Source organism: Pelodiscus sinensis, chromosome 15 (genome assembly GCF_052426305.1).
Source record: "Pelodiscus sinensis isolate ZL-2025 chromosome 15, ASM5242630v1, whole genome shotgun sequence".
In the NCBI taxonomy this organism is placed as follows: Eukaryota; Metazoa; Chordata; order Testudines; family Trionychidae; genus Pelodiscus; species Pelodiscus sinensis.
In genome coordinates, this window is record NC_143066.1 from 36590747 (window position 1) to 36608261 (window position 17515).

The window sequence follows — 17515 nt, forward strand, 5'->3', positions numbered from 1 at the left end:
GGGGCCACCCATACGCTGCGTGCCCAGTGCCGGTGCCACCCACGCGCTGTGCACCTGGAGTCAGCGCCGCTCCTGTGCCGCATGCCCAGGAGCCGGCATCACCCACGCGCTGTGCACCTGGGGTCGGCGCTGCTCCTGCGCTGCGTGCCTGGGGCTGGTGCCACCCCTGTGCCGCTTACCCGGGGCCAGTGCCACGCCTATGCTGTGCACCCAGGGGCGGCACCGCCCATATGCCGTGAGCCTGGGGCCAGCACAGCCCTTGCACCGTGCACCCGGGGGCAGGGCCACCCATACGCTGCGCGCCCAGGGGCTTTCACCGCAAATGCAGCACGTGCCCGGGGGCGGGGCTGGCTCCGATCACTTGGCGAGCGCACAGAAATGGCTTGGCGGGCGCCATGGTGCCCACGGGCACCGCGTTGGGGACCATTGCTCTAGTGTCCCTGGTCTCTGTTTGTCAGAGGCTGGGAATCAGCGACAGGGGACGGATCATTTGATGGTTCCCTGTTCTGTTCATTCTCTGGGGGGCACCTGGCATTGGCCACTGTCGGGAGACAGGATACTGGGCTGGATGGAGCTTTGGTCCGACCCAGTGTCGCCTTTCATATGTTCTCTATTAAAAGACAAGTTGACTTGTTCAGAACTGAGCACAGGCTGGCTTTTGAGCTCCAGGAAAAGCAGTCTTGCAAATTCTCGCAGTCCCGGGCAAATACCATTTTTTTTTGGAAGTGCAATTAAAATACAACAAAGAGTCCGGAGGCACTTTAAAGACTAACACATTTATTAGGACATTAGGGCATTAGTTTTCCTGAGCTACAACTCTCTTCTTCAGATGCGGAAGAGAAAAAAAGCAGGGAAACAGAGCGGGGAGTGTGACATCGGGGCTAATTAAATCAGCCTGGCTATAGCTCATCTCCAACAGTGAAGAGAAGGTGAGAGCACTGGAAGGGGAAATTGCCTATTGTGATGGGCAATCACTCGTAGTCAAAGTAGGATCATCTTCCAAGCAGTCTTAGAAGAAAAGCTGTCATCAGAATTTCCAGAAGAAAGTGGGGAACATTGGAACCAGCTGAAAGAAGCCATCATCAATGGCTGTGAGGAAGCCAGAGGCTACCAAACCAGAAAACATCAGGATTGGTTTGATGAGAATGGTGTTGCAACTGAGCCATTCATTAATGCGAAGAGAATGGCATTTCGTGCTTGGTAGAATGATATAAATACAAAGAGAGAAGCCCATGCTGAGGCAAGAGTACAGAGTGTAATGTGAGAACCACTCCATCTGTCTATTTAAACCTTGTTTAGGCGTGTCAGATTTGCATATGAATCCCAGCTCAGACGTTTCTCCTTGCAGGCTCTGTTTGAATGTGTTGTTTGTTTTTGGCCTGAGACGGGCAACTTGCAAGTCAGAAACGGTGCATCCAGGGTGGTTAAAGTGCTTCCCCACCCATTCGTAATGTCTTGATTCATGTCCATTTATTCTTTTGCATAGCCACAGTCCGGTTTGTCCGACGCACGTGGCTGAGGGGCATTGTTGGCACGTGATGGCATCTGTCCCATTAGCAGATGGGCAGGTGTGTTTAGAGCCTGTGATGGTGTTACTAGGCAGAACTGGCACCGGAGTTCATGGCAGGGATTGGTTTCTGGGTGAGTGTTTCTGTGGTGGGGTGTGAAGTTGGTGGTGAGGATTTGTCTCCTCAGTGACAGCTGGGCCCTGGGGATGGATACAGATGAGTTCTGGGAATGGATACAGATGGGCTCAGGAGATTTTGGCAGGTTGGATAAATTTCAGGGCTCGCCAAACTGTCCGGCGTTCTGCGTATGCGCAGATCATTCTGCGTATGCGCAGATCGCCCGAACCCAGCTCTTCTGGGTTGTAATCTACTCGCCACAGGCGAGTAGATTGCATTATTGGTCGAGCCCTGTGGATAATAGTTCTGTCTGTGCACCATCTCGCTGTGGTTGTGCAAAGGGATCTTCTGCAAAGCTGAGCACCCTAGCATGCTGGGATGTGGCCTTTTAGGGCCACCCTGGTGTGGGGATGGGAAATAGAATCAGAGAGCTGGAAGAGACCTCAGGAGGTCATCAAGTCCACCCCCCTACCCAAAGCAGGACCAATCCCAACTAAATCAACCCAGCCAGGGCTTTGTCAAGATTAGACTTAAAAACTTCTAGGGATGGAGATTTCACTACCTCCCTAGGGATCCCATTCCAGTGCTTCACCACCCTCCTAGGGAAATAGTTTTTCCTAATATCCAACCTAGACCTCCCGCACTGCAACTTGAGACCATTGCTCCTTGTTCTGCCATCTGTCACTACTGTGAACAGCCTCTCTCCATCCTCTTTGGAACCTCCCTTCAGGAAGTTGAAGGCTGCTGTCAAATCCCCCCTCACTCTTCTCTTCTGCAGACTAAACAAACCCAAATCCCTCAGTCCTCCTCATAGGTCATGTGCTCCAGCAGGATTGTGCCCTGGCAGGATGCTTTAGGACTTTCCTCTTCTAGATGAAGGCCTTCCCCTCCACAGACTGGAACATGAGTTCTGCAGGATTGTTTTTGTGAGCAAAGCACCAACCGGGGGACAGAATCCCACCCCGAAAGGGGATACTCCACCACAGCCAAGGAAATTCTTAGGAGGCAGGCCACCCAGGTGCATATGTAACTGACTTACTGGGGGCTGCCGTAATGCCAAACTCTCTGATACACTCCCCTTTATCCTGCACTGCCATTTAATACGCTGCTGAAGCCCCAGCCAGAGTTCTAGCCTTGCAGGACTGGTGTAGAGAACGCAAATAAGGAAAAGTTATTTACTTGTTCCCATAACACAAGAACTCGAGGTCACCAAATGAAATCAATAGGTAGCAGGTTTAAAACAAACCAAAGGAAATTTTTATTCACGTCACATACAGTCAACCTATGGAACTCCCTGCCAGAGGATATTGGGAAGGCCAGGATTTTAACAGGGTCAAAAAGAGCTAGATAAATTCATGGAGGACAGGTCCATCAATGGCTATGAACCAAGATGGCCAGGGATGGTGACTCTAGACTCTGTTTGCCAGAAGCTGGGAATGGGCAATAGGGGAGGGATCACTTGATGGTTACCCGTTCTGTTCATTTCCTCTGGGGCACCTGGCTCTGGCCACTGTTGGAAGATAGGATACAGGGACAAAATTTGTCTCTGAGCGGCAGTTCTAATGGTTGTTACATGCTGCTACCTGCATGAAAGCGCCTCTGAATCCGAGACCAATGCCTAGAAAGTTGGAGACTGTTATTTCCTTCATATTTTAAACTATGATTAAACCATCCCCAGCGGTGATTCATGGCGGTCCATAAAGCACTCAAGGGGAGGCAGGAGAGACAGAAATCACAATACAGTGGCACATGGGAGAGTTTATTTATAATCCCAAATATTTATGATCAACATCTGCTAAATGGACAGTGAAATACATTTTTATGGTGTCATTAATCTGCAATCAAGTTGTTTTATTTGGAGTCTGTTTGCACAGAGCTGTGAGTTTGACTCATCCTAGCACAGTCTTTACCGCTACTAGAGAGATACAAAGCTATTCCTTGCCCTTTTTCTTAATGGCCTTTTAGCTTCTGGTCTTAGAACTCTCACTCTGCTGTTGTAATGAATGTACAGGTAAATGCCCTGAAAGGATTGCACTGTGGAAGGGAAGGAGGGAGTGTATATTTGCTAGATGACTATATTTGCTCTTAGATTTTGGATGGGTAAGAAGGGAAAAGACTCAAACTAATGCAGCTGGACTTTGTCTGCATCACTTGCCTGAGTTTGGCAGGCAATTAAGGAAATACGAGCAAGAAATGGGGTAGTTGGATCAGGGATGAAGGGTGGGGAGGGTAGTAAAAACCCTTTCAAAACACAAGGTATGCTCCATTAGTGATAATAGAAAGTTAAATACAACCGGGAGAACTGTTCCCACCTTGCTTATACTCCAGACACAGTTGACGAGCTATGCCTGGCACAGCGAGTCAGCCAGCGGCTGTTATACTGATGGCATGAATTCAGAAAAGTTAAAAAATTATATGCTCTTGTTGGAGGTCTGCAACGTAACACTCCCATCCCATACAAAACCCCAAACAGACAGGGATGAAGCATGCTGCTCCCAAAGGCAAAGAATCAAAACACCTTGCCCCACGCTGGCTTTTGCCACACTGCCCGCCCCAAACCGCACCCTTCCCGACAGAGTCCCCTATCTGGCAAGAAGAAGCAGGAAACCACTCAGAATTTAAAGTGGGAGCTTGTAATTTTCACAGTTCTGAAACACACTGGATCTAGCATTTGCCAGCGGGGTGGGTCAATCTAAGAGGCTGTTGGAATTGCCTGGCATTCACGTGCCAGTAGCATGGATGAGTTTTACACCCCTCCCCCCGGATGCACATGTGGTTTCGGTGAGATTCTACAGTCCTTTCCTGGGAAGATCTGTGAGTCATAGACGAGTTCTCAGGATTTGTCTGTTGAAGGACACGGCACGGTCTCTAAGGCCCCAAGTGCAGACAAGGAATGTCCGAAAGTTGACGTGATTCTTGGTTAGGAGCAGAAAATGGGCTAGCAAGTCAGCAGAGTGACAGAGCACTGCTATGCAGCTTGTTGGAATATATTAACCCGGCCAGCCTACCCCGGCTTCCAGGAAGAGTTATTGCTAATGATTTGTGAAATGCCTCGTGCTCTATGAAGAATTAATTTGCATTAGAACTCGCTACCATTTGTTTAATTTTTTTTTAAATGAGGAAAATTAATTAGTGCCTCCATTGGAGCCAGTCAGAATAAATTACACACGTCTGCGCGGAAGCTGGCGATGCCGGGCAAAGTGAGAAGTAGCTGAGGCGTTGGATCTGAGCTGGACACTGACTTTGGGAGGCGGGTGGGTAACAAAAGCGACCAATAACATCAGTGACTAGGCTGAGCATCGTGTCACAGGAGGGAGGGGCAGCAGTGATAGAGGCGTGCCAAGCAGACACAAAGTCCAGAAGCATGTTGGACACAAAGCAGGGGGGCACCATCTGGTCAGTCCCAGGGGCTGTGGAAAATGGGCCACCTGTCCTGAAAGCCAGTGCAGCAGGAAGAGCTGCAGATGAGGGGTGGCCGGAGGTGGATAAATGTCCCCCAGCTCCTAGAGGCTGGAATTGCCCAGGTTGAAATGGGCCCCATTCCGATTTTCATCCTCCAGATGCCCCTCCTTGGTTTACTGGTGCATCTGAGCAGCCTCAGAAAGCGACTCTCCGTTCCTCGGCTTCTTGTGCCAACAGAGAAAGTGGGCTTGGAACTGACGATCAGATATTGCGCTTCTGTGGTGGGCCAGTAACCGTGGTACCCTATGTGGTCCCCAGTTGCCATAGCAACAATACAGGTATGGTAACAACAAAGCTGGCCTCGATTGGAACCCCATCTCTGCTCCATACATACTCCAGAACGCAATGCTTAGACCAAGGGATGGGAGCCTTAGAAAGATCTACCATTGAGGCCTTAGACGACAACGCAGCTGAACTCATTCCATGTGTACAGCTGTCATCTCCCACATGGCTAGACCAAGAGGTGTGGTGTTGTGTCTCCAGGAGAGAGATTCCTACTCGAATGCTGGAAGGAAGAGGGTCCTTTCCCCTGGCTTGATCGCCTCCAAATCCTACTTTAGACTGGACAAGAACACTTACCTTGCACTCGAGGTGAGATCTTTTTCCAGGGATTTTCACCATCAGCTGGACTTGGTCACTTGGTTACCTCGCCTTGGGGTCCACAGTTCGACCAGAGCTCCTGTCCCATCAGCAGGTGCTGTACAGTATTGTGGGTGCAGCAGATGAGCCGGATACAAGGCAAAGCGACTGATGGGAGGAAATAAGAAATGGTGCATCAATGAGTCATGCCAGCTCTCAGGAGCAGTAGGGTAGGCAGAGAAGAGGTGATGTTCCATTCCAACCCAAGCCCAATTCTTTGTGATTTGGGAGCTTTAATTTGGATCCTGCCTCAGATCTGTTGCACCAGATGGGCTGATGTCTAAGTTTAAGAATGACTGGAGGAAGTGGGTCTGGCCCACGAAAGCTCATCACCTATTAAACCATCTTGTTAGTCTTTAAAGTACTACACAGTCCTGTTTTTTGTTTCAGCTGCACCAGACTAACACAGCTACATTTCTACCACTATGGAGCTGTCAAGTGAATGTCAAGTAGGATATGTTATCTTTAACTTATTTGTATTACCACAACACCTCGGAGCCCCTGTCACAGACCCATTGTGCGAGGAACATACAAAATCAGAACAGAAGGGCAATTCTTGCCCTCTAATGTCAACCAAATGTCTCCACAATTTCAAGGGGATACAGGATTTCTTATGAACTGTGCTAGGCCCTGCTTCAGCAAAACACTTGGGTGTGTGCTTAACTCTAAACGCAGGCTTGCATGCATAGATTTAGCAGGCGTTAAGTGCATGTTGAAGTATTTTTATGGATGGGGGTATTGTGTTTTGTTGCTGTGAATGGTTCCACTGTTCCTCCCCAGAGCTGGATGCATGTCAGTGGCCAGACTATGTAGTCCTGGGGGAATCTGATACCATGAAATGTGCTTTATATATGTGATAGTGTAGATAGCATTAGAATTCATTGTCACAGGCCTTTGACTGCTAAATGTGTAGAAATGGGACAAAGCAGGAAGGAAAAAATAAGCAGCTCAAGGCATTTAAAATAAATATGAATGATATGAAATACATTTAATATCAATTCCATATCTCAATGTAATTCGGGGCCACTAGCATTTTCTCAGTTTCACACACTGAGTACAGTGAGGATTACAAGACAAACCAGCACACACGCCTTGTTTTCTCAGCCTGCTAGGGTGTGAGATGGTCAATGCAGCCAAGACAGCACCGTTTATTCAGCTGTTCATGGGCGGTGGGTGAAGGTAGGGCTGGAGGAGGTCAGCCCTCAACCCTTCCCCAGCCCCGCCCCTACCATCCAGGCTCCACCTCCATGGGAGCCAAGCCCCGCACCAGCACCATGGGGAGAGCGGGGTGATGCATAGCCCCAGCCTCTCCAGCCCCAGAGCACAGGGAGGGCGGGCATTCAGGGGCAGTAACACTCCGCCCCACAGCATGCCTACAGTAGGTGGGGCCAGGCTGATGATTTGGGAAAGCAATGCCTTCCCCTTCCTGGCATACCCGCCTCCCCTGCAGCTATTCTAGTACACAAGACAATTCTTCTTAAGAACCCCAGACTTTTGTTTAGTTTTTTTTTAAAGGTATCCCCAAGTCTGGGAACACATCCACGTCTACAGTAAGGGTATTCAAATGCGGTTAATTGACTAATCGACTAGTCGATAAGCACTTCCACATTCCTCCTTTGAAATGTACAAGAGCCCCTGCTGGAGCTCTTGTACATTTCAAAGGAGGACTGCGGAACTCTGCATACAGCCCGGGGCTAACGGGACGTCCCTCTGACTCCAGGCTGCACATGGTGTGCCAGCAGAGGCTCTTGTGTATTTCAAAGCCATGGAGCCCTGGATCAGCAGGGGACTCAGAGTCCCCCACTGACCCGGGCTCCATGCGACACTGCATGCTGCTAGGAGCCTGGGGTCAGCTGGGGACTCCCCCGCTGATCCCAGGTTCTGGGGAAATGCTGCAGGGAGCCCGGGGTCAGCTGGGAGTCTCTAGCTCACTCCAGGCTCCGTGGCTGCCCCTTTGAATTGTGCAGAGGCGGCGTTATAAAGGGACAGCGGCTGCCGTGGGGTTTCAAAGTGTGTGGCACTGCCACTTTGAAGTACCCTTTCTCCTATCTCAGAGAGGCAGCAAGTGGGGGGAGGATATTGACTAGTCAACAGACTATCCGATAAGCAAATGCTTACTAGTCTTCAACATCCCTAGTCTAAAGTGAGCCTCCCTCCCTACTTACAGGAGGGCATGTGCATGGCCCTCAGATCCTAGCCAACGTGGCCAGACCCTATTGCACCGACTGGCTGCACAGAGCAGGGCACATTCTGCTGGAGACATGGTGGTATCCAGCCGCGTGTGAATCCCATTACGGGGCACACCTGGCAGAAAGGTGGTTTCCTAATGAGAAGCTGGACTGATTGACAAGGTAATGGCAAACAGGCAAACCTCCACTGCCCTTCATGCTCTGCTTAGCCGGGGAGATGGGAACAGCGACAGCGATCTCAGGCAGCCAGCCAGCACCCGCCTGCTCTCCGGACGTGACAATTTCCTGGCTCAAGCGACCGTGTCAGAACACCTGGGTGCAGCAGGGAAGAAAATTCCCATGAGCCCACAGGGCAAGGCTGAGGCTGCTGGGCAGGAGCTTGCTGGGCTGGTGGCTTCTGTGCAGAGTTTCACGGGGGCTGATGGCTCATTGGCAAGATTTGCCCCTCCCACCTGTCACATGAAAGTTCTATGTGGGTCCTGCTTAGAATGGACGTTTCCATCCCTCTTGGACCCAGATTAGCATATTGTGGCACACGGCAAGCCCAGACAGCAGCCGGCCTTTATCAGCTCTAACCCAGGCCTTGAGCTGGGAACCTACTAAGCGGTAAATAAGTTTGACCTCAGTTTCAGCGCATCAGAGTGAAAAGAATGGTGTTGGGCCAGGTACGTGCACACCTGGTAAACAACTGGGCTGTGTCTACACTGGCACGTTCTTGTGCAAAAACATGCCGCTTGTCTATACTGGCCGCACATTCTTGCACAAGTAAACTGATGTTGTACTGTAGAAAATCAGGGCTTCTTGCACGAGAACTCTGACACTCCCTTTCAGGAAGAAGCCCTCTTGCACAAGAGTTCTTCCAGAACTGGCCAGTGTAGACAGGCAACATGATTTTCTTGCACAAGAAGCCCCTATGGTTAAAATGGCCATCAGAGCTTTCTTGCAGAAGAGAGCGTCTACACTGCCATGGATGCTCTTGTGCAAAAGCACATGCCAGTGTAGACGCGCTCTTGTGGAAGAGTTTTTGCACAAGAACGCTTCCGCAAAAGCGATCTTGTGCAAGAAGCTGCCAGTGTAGACGTAGCCCCAATAGTATAACTAGTCTAGGAAGTCCCGTGCCCAATTGAGTCTCCACAGGGACCTAGACCTTGAAGGGTTTCCTGAATCCCCCTAGCTGGAGCCACATCCACTGTGGCTGGGTGTGAGGTGACTGGAACGGGACTTCCCACAGACCTGAAAGGGAGTAAGCAATTCCAAGGGCCTGTTGCTCTTATATGCATTGCTTTGCCTGTGCGGATTGTTGCATTACTTTGCAGTAGCTATGGAACCATCTGGCAGTATTAAGCCTGTAATAGTAGTGAGATTAATCAAAGCAACTATCTAACCCTAATTGACTCTGTCTTGAAGCAAATCCATAACCCTATTGGGCTTTGGCTCTCTGGCTTGACACCACCTCGCACTTTTTGCAAGTGGAGTGCCAAGCCCATCCTAGACGTCAACCTCCCAAAGCCCCGGTGAGGCAGGGCAAGGCTATTTCCCCCCATGTGAAGATGGGAAACTGAGGCACAGCTTGGAAAAGTGACTTGTTGAGGTCACATGGGCAGTCTGGAGCAGAGCAGGGAATTGAAGCCCAGTCTCCCAGTGTATGCTGACCCATGGTCAGTCCGGCGTTCTTATAGGCTCACCTCCTTGTGTGGAAGAGTCTCTGTCTGGTGACTGGCCCGCAAAGGGTTAAATCACAGCAGAATGAGCCCGTGGCCCCGTTCCTTTGGCCTGGTTTGCTGGGCGAGGTGCAGAATGCAATGGGAGGGGGAAGGGAGAGATGGCTTTTTACAACCCTTTTGGGATTTGCTGGGCTAGCCCCGGAGCAAAGTAGGGTAGCCCGAAGGTGACTCTAATTTACACCCAGGCCTTCCGCCTGCTGGGATAATCTGGCGCACACCCTGCCCACCCTCCTTTCCCTGGCCACAGCCACGCCACCAGGGGTTGCAAAGAGACCCGGCAGAATGCCATAGGCATGGGCCTGCCAGTTAAGCTGGCTGCTTGGCTCCTTTGCCTTCCTCTAAGGACATGGGAATCTGGTCCTCAGCTTGCTAGACATAGAACAAACATCCGGATGTGCAAGGCCCGGGTTCCACTTGGCTCTATCACACCACGTGCTCTGAGCCGCCGTGTGATTTGCTTTTTGTAGCTCGTCGATTCCCCCGGGGCATGCGAGGACCAGGGCAAGAAGAGCGAGAGTCTGTCCTATTTGCTTACGGCAGGCTTCCAGTTACTTAGGAACACAACTCAGAAGGCTCCGGCCTGTGCTGGGCAGGAAGTCAGACTACATGAGCATTATGGGTACGGCTAGACTACACTTTGTCGACAGAGGCTTTGTGGACAGATACTGTCCTGTCTACATCCAGTTCTGTCAACAAAGCAAGCCGCTTTGTCGACATGAGAGTGTAGACGCAAAGGACAATGTAGATCAGTGGTCCTCAACGCGGTGCCCGCGGGCGCCATGGCACCCTCTGGGGCATTTATGTGCACCTTCCTAGTGACCAGGGACGGCCTGAACCATTCTTGCACCCCCGGATCCCGGGCACCCAGCGCGTGCGCGGCCTCCGCCCCGTGTGCGCGACGCATGCACGGCCCCAGCCCTGGGTGCCCAGCAGCCCCAAAAGGTTGGGGACCACTGGTGTAGATGCAATAACGCCTTCTGTCGACAGAACTCTGTCAACAAAAGGCGTTATTCCTTGTAGAATGAGGTTTACCGCCGTCGCCAAAACTGCCAAGTTCTGTTGACGTTATGTCGATAGAACTCGGCGGTAGTGTAGACACAGGTAAAGTTTTGTCGACAAAAGTGGACTTTTGTCAACAAAACCCTGTAGTCTAGACACACCCTACGCTCCCTTCCAGCCTTAAACGTCTACAGCTCTAGTTTAAATTCAAAATAGCCACCGGAGGAGACAAACCCCCACCCTGTTCTTAGAATCACAGAACACTAGGGCTACGTCTAGACTGGCATGATTTTCCGGAAATGCTTTTAACAGAAAACTTTTCCGTTAAAAGTATTTTTGGAACAGAGCGTCTAGATTGGCACGGACACTTTTCCGCAAAAGCACTTTTTGCGGAAAAGCGTCCATGGCCAATCTAGATGCGCTTTTGCGCAAAAAAGCCCCGATCGCCATTTTCGCGATCGGGGCTTTTTTGCGCAAAACAAATCTGAGCTGTCTACACTGGCCCTTTTGTGCAAAAGTTTTGCGCAAAAGGGACTTTTGCCCGAACGGAAGCAGCATAGTATTTCCGCAAAAGGCACTGATTTCTTACAGTAGGAAGTCAGTGCTTTTGCGGAAATTCAATCGGCCAGTGTAGACAGCTGGCAAGTTTTTCCGGAAAAGCGGCTGATTTTCCGGAAAAACTGGCCAGTCTAGACACAGCCTAGGGGTGCATCTAGAGTGGCAAGATTTTGCGCAAAAGTACCCGCTTTTGCGCAAAAACTTACCAGCTGTCTACACTGGCCGCTTGAATTTATGCAAGAACACTGACGATCTAATGTAAGATTGTCAGTGTTCTTGTGCAAATACCATGATGCTCCCACTCAGGGACAAGTCCTCTTGCACAAATGTTTTTGCGCAAGAGGGCCAGTGTAGACAGGGAAGAACTGTTTTGCGCAAAAAAGCCCCGATTGCGAAAATGGCGAGCAGAGGACTGGACTCGCAAAACTGTGTCTAGATTGGCCACGGATGCTTTTGCGCAAAAGCATCCATGCCAATCTAGACGCTCTTTTGTGCAAATGCTTTTAACGGAAAAACTTTTCCGTTAAAAGCATTTGCGCAAAATCATGCCAGTAGCCTAGGACTGGAAGGGACCTGAGAGGTCATCGAGTCCAATCCTCTGCTCTCACGGCAGGACCAAGCACCATCTAGATCAGAGCTACTCAACTGTGGAAGCCCCGGGGGCCACAATGATATGCACAGCACATGCCGCAACTTAAGTTTGGTTGCATATACATGCAAATATATATGCAAATATATGCAAATAGCTTCTTTCACACTGAAGGGCATGAATACAAAGATTATGGCAAGTTCTTTGTCCCCCATTTAAGTCAGTTCTAAAAATAAAATGCAATATTTAATCCATTTCCACCCTCATGACAGCACTTTTAATGAGCAATGACAGTCCAGGAATTTAACTACTAAAACTCATATTAACAGAAAATCGTTACATTGATGACTTTTTTGTTTTGGCTCCCACCTGTGTGCTGCGTTTTGAGCCCCACGTAAATCCAAACCACACCGTGGGCTGCAAACAATTGGGCTGTGGGCCGCGTGTTGAGTAGCCCTGATCTAGATCATCCCAGATAGATGTCGGTCCAACCTGCTCTTAAATATCTCCAGTGATGACGATTTCACAACCCCCCTAGGCAATTTATTCCAGTCCTTAACCACCCTGACAGGAAGTTTTTCCTAATGTCCAACCTAAACCTACCTGGCTCTCAACGCCCAAGAATTTCAGCACCTCACACAAGTAGATCAAGCCTCCTAGCACCACTGAGAGACAAGGAAATGCAAGCCCCACAGCCCAGGTGGGGCGCCGAGGTGTCAAGCAGGTGGATTCATTTGCTGATGCGGGATGTTGTGAGGAATTAAACTCCCTGAATGGCAGCACCACATTTTATCCACACTTCCTAGAAGAAGGATGGGACCATCATCAGCTGTCTCTCACCTTCCAGTCTGTTATTGTATCAGGGAGCAAGAATCATTGGAAGTCCAAGGCCCCCTTCTGGTTTGATGGCATCCCACCCTCCAAGGAAGAATCCCTGTAACCCTGTCTATGACAGGTCTTTAGCTAGGAGCTGCAGGGTGGGTTTGTTTGAGAGGGGAGCCATTGGGAACCATACATTCTGCTGACCTGGCCTTCGAAAGGTCCTGGAAGCTAAAGAACAGCTAGGTACATGGAGAGAGGGAACAATGATTCTCCTGAGCTTCGAATCATTTCTGTTGTCCTTGTAGTTGCTGTAGTTAAAGATGGGCTGGGCTCGGGAGTGGCTTAGAGCAGCGGTTCTCAAACTTTTTGGGCTCCGGAGCCCTTTACATACATAACAATTTATGTGGCGCCCCAGTGGTCCATGGATTGTATGTGTTGTACCTATCGATGTTTCCAGTTTGTCAGCCTCGTGGAGCCCCTGGAAATGTCTTGGAGCAGTATGAGAAACACTGGCTTAGAGGATAGGACATTTGCCTGAAGAGCATAGGGTGGCGGATTCAAGTCTTCCCCTTTCTGCCCACCCAGGCAGCAGCTGGTCAGCCAATACTGGCTGTCCCAGGGATGTACCTGGCTCGCCTATTAGGAAGGTAGGATAAGGGATCCTCTAGAGTGGGGACAGAGGATAGAGCATTTGCCTGCAGAGCAGGTCTGGTGCTTGAGACTGGGAGTCCCATGGCTGTGTTGCCAGCTCCGGTAGCGATTTTATTCCCCAATTTCAGGATTTTGGTCAGTTGGTGTCAGGTGACTCTCCGCTTTCATTCGACCGCCTCTCCTCCCCCCAAATCATTTTCTAGACTTTGTTGCAAGGAAGAGCTTGAACCCATGAAGCGAATTACCCTCAACATTTAACAACCAGAGAGCCACTAAAAAGACCCCCAAACTCATTATTTTACAAACGTCTCCTGATCTTACGGACAACCTGGCGATTTTGGGGGCCTGACGCATGGTTTTGGAATGCTTGAGGTTGGTGGTACCCCCCTGGTAAGTCTCCTGTCTTGTCCTAGATTTTAAAGGTCAAAAGGGCCCACTGTGAACAGCGAGGCTGCCCTCTGGCACCACACAGCCCAGAACCCCACCCAGCCAGTGCTGGATTTCTGCACACGTTGACTAAGATACAGGTTATGAGGGACCTCTAAATAAATAAGAAAAATGATAAGGTTTTAGTTGCATCCTCAGCTAGGTACTGGTAGACATGCAAATATAAAAGGTTACTATTTCTGTTTTCAATGACCGTTCTGTGAGAAGAATACACATTTTTCGGCAATGCAAGCAGGCCTCTTAAATGTGACATGCTGTAGGACCTTGGCGTGTCTCAATCCAGCACTGCCACCCTGTGATTCTTTCACTGAGCTCCATGACACTCAGTTGAACTAGAATCTCTTTCAGAAAGACATTTCCCTCCGTGGGTTAATGATTCCAAGTGATGGGGAACCTCAGGCTATGCCTACACTGCCACTTTTTTGCGGAAAAGGAAATGCAAATGGAGCGCTAATTAGCATACCTCGTGCTCTCATTTGCATATTCTCTTCTGATCCTTTTTGGAATAAGGGTTCTTGTGCAAAAGGGTTTTGTTGCGCAAAACGGCCCCGTCAACACTGGAGTTTTCGTGCGCAAAAACCTCTTCCACAAAAAGGATCGGACGAGAATGTGCAAATGAGAGCACGAGATGTGGTAGAGGATCCAGGATTCAGGGTTGGGGGGTGAGGAAGGGCTCAGGGCAGGGGACTCTGTGTGTGTGTGTTTGTAGGGAAGAGGGCAGGGGGAGCTGGAGCCCTGCCCCATAAGATTCAGGGCTGTTTGCTCTTCCCCTTCCTGTCCCTGTCAGGGAGTGAGCGCAAAATGCATCTGTTCCCCACACCCCCGCCAGAATGAGGAATGAAGCAAACTGCACTTTCCCCTCACTCCCTGACAAAGGGGAAACAGCCAGGAATGTCCCTTTATGAATCTGTGTGTGGGGAGGAGGGGGGGAGGAGAAGCTCAATTTCTAAATGGCTCCTTGGGGGGGTGGAAGGCTCAGGAGGGTGGCAGTCTCAGAGGGTGGGTGGGGAGGAGTGTCACCTACCTGGCTCTTTTCTGTTAGGTTTCCTGAGAAGCAATTCCATTCCTGGCACATCCCATTTTCCTGGCACATTCTGTTTTCAGTTATGATAGGAGGAAGCTGTATACTGAATTTGGTGGTCCTAGCTCTTAGCGTTTAGGAGTCTTGAACAGACAGACAGACGGACTCTCTCAGATAGATTACTTGGTGTATCTGCTCAGCTCTTCTACAGCTTTTATTATCTATTAGCCAAGGGTCTCAGACTACTGAAAAAAGAATCACACTCAAGACACTGATTACTGCTGCTAGTACAATTTATCCTTGGAGATCAGAGGGAAAGCAGTAGACATACTCCAAACACTCAATTCCAGCCATTCAGATCATGCTACCGATGACTGATACTCTTGCAAAAGGCTCCTAACAGGATGCATTAAAACCCTAATTAAGACCCCCCCCATAAAGAAAGCGATATGGCCCTCAGCCATTAAAATACATCCTTGCATTAAAAGCTTAATGGGCAAGGTTTAATGGCTAAAGTCAATTTAATTATTCATCCTAAAAAAGCTTGTACAAATATCAAACTCACTTATTAGTATGCATGCAGCCCGCACAATCTTGTGATAATGACAGATTAAAGGCTGCATCTAATTGCATTGGGGATGGAGTCCGATTTCTGGAGGGGAATTTTCCATCTCAACAAAGAGAAGGAAAGTCAATACAGTCAAAGGTGTAACCTTGGTGCATGGAACATCTGGGGAGCAGCTTCTGCCAGTTGTTGCATGAGGCCTTTCCCCACCTCTTTCCCCTACAAAATGTTTGTTCTTCCTTTCTCAAGGCTTCTCAGAGGACTCTGGCCAGCCCTATGATGAAGGGAATATGACCGAATTTATGAAAATGGAACCGCTGCGAAAGGCTTTGGGGGAAATGAATTGACCGGACTGGAGCGTAGCCCCCTTCCTCCCCAGCTGAATTGATCAAATAATTAAATTCAGGTGCTAGCGCTTTGCATTGTGGATCTTCATTCACATCACCCTTACCAGCAGCCCTGTGAGACAGAGAAGTGACGTGATTGGCTCAGACAGTGAGCCAGCTGGGTTAGAACACAGGGGCTGTGTCTACACTGGGCCACTTATTCTGGAAAAGCAGCCGCTTTTCCGGAATAAGCTGTGAGCTGTCTACACTGGCCCCTTGAATTTCCGGAAAAGCAGTGGCGAAAAGCAGCTGTAAGAAATCAGCTGCTTTTCCGGAAAAACTATGCTGCTCCCACTCGGGCAAAAGTCCTTTTTCCGGAAAACTGTTCCGGAAAAGGGCCAGTGTAGACAGCACAGTAGTCTTTTCCGCAAAAAAGCCCCGATTGCGAAAATGACGATCGGGGCTTTTTTCCGGAAAAGCGCATCTACATTGGCCACGGACGCTTTTCCGGAAAAAGGGCTTTTCTGGAAAAGCATCCTGCCAATGTAGACGCTCTTTTTCCAGAAATACTTATAACGGAAAACTGTCCCGTTTTAAGCATTTCCGGAAAAAGGTGCCAGTGTAGACACAGCCAGGAGCTCTTAGCTCCCAGGGCTGTGCTGAGACCATTAGACAGCATTGCTGCTGAAATTCCAAATAGGTTCTTCTGTGCAGTAGTTATAATCGTTTCTCTACCAGGAAGGCTCACAACACAAGTTATCAAGTATGTCAGAGGCTCTTTCTTCGGTATTTGAAACTTGCTCCTTTTTGGACCTGGACAAATAAGCTGCAAATGCAAATCTGAGCATGTGCACCTCCAGCTACCCATGTGCACCCTGCTAGTTGGGTTTGAACCAGACAGTCCAATATTTCAGTTTTTGAACTGGACAGTCCAATATGTCAGCTTTCTGTCCGGGAAATAAATTGAGAAAATATAAGTGAGAATATATAAATGGCTGGTATTTTCAAAATAAAATGTAATGTAGATTGTGCTGTAATGTCAAGTGTGTCCGATATTTTTGTTGAAACCATCTGGCAACCCTACCTGCTAGTCAGGGCGTGGCAAGCGGCACATGTGCTCAGAGGTCTGCATTTCAACTGCCAGGGCTATTTGCTCATGCAAACAAAATGCAGCAGCACTTTTTACATTCACACGCACAACCACGGAGATCAGCTTTCTTCTAAAGAAAAGGGGAGCAAGAGAAGCAAACAACAGTCCTGCATCGGGATAGTTACGGCCCGGGTAAGGCATGGGATTTGCACTGGTGTAAATAAAGGTGTGCGATAGCAATGTAACTGTGCGTGTGGGCATGTATCATTTAAACCGAGGTCCCAGTAGAAGATAGATTATAGATATTATACCCTCAGGCCAGGTCTACACGATGGGATAAATTTGATTTCAGATACACAACTCCAGCTACGAGAAACTCTCTTGTCAACTTCCCTTATTCCTTGCGACCCCATGAGTACTAGACTTACTAGCCCTGCTAAAGCAAACCCCAGAAGATCGACCTCTGGACTATCAAGCTCTGCATCAGTATAGGGAAGGCATTATTCCAGGGGTGGGCAATAATTTTTGGTGGGGGGACCATTCCAAGAGTTTGGTAGGTGGGGAAGGGCTGCACTTTTCTATGGAGAGGGTGTGGGGGTCTGGTTGTGTGCAGAAGGAAGCTTGGGATAAGGGACTGGGGTGCAGGAGAGGGGGTGGGGTCAGGGAGGGAGTTTGGGTGAAGGAGAGGGTTGTGACCTGGGGCTGAGGTCCCCATGCAAAGTCTCCACTCTCTCCTGCTAGGGGCATGCAGCCCCTAGAGGGAGCTGCCAGCTGTTTTGAGCAGCCTCGGGTTGCAGAAAGCCTGCCT

General features: G+C 49.5%; 1 long non-coding RNA gene across 1 annotated transcript; it reads left to right on the forward strand.

Annotated features, from left to right (window-relative positions):
• Positions 1 to 5398: 5398 nt before the first annotated feature.
• Positions 5399 to 15710, forward strand: LOC149523560 (uncharacterized). Its single transcript, XR_016346903.1, has 3 exons — positions 5399 to 5678; positions 6117 to 6175; positions 15541 to 15710. It is a non-coding gene; the product is annotated as an uncharacterized LOC149523560 (long non-coding RNA).
• The last annotated feature ends 1805 nt before the right edge of the window (positions 15711 to 17515 follow it).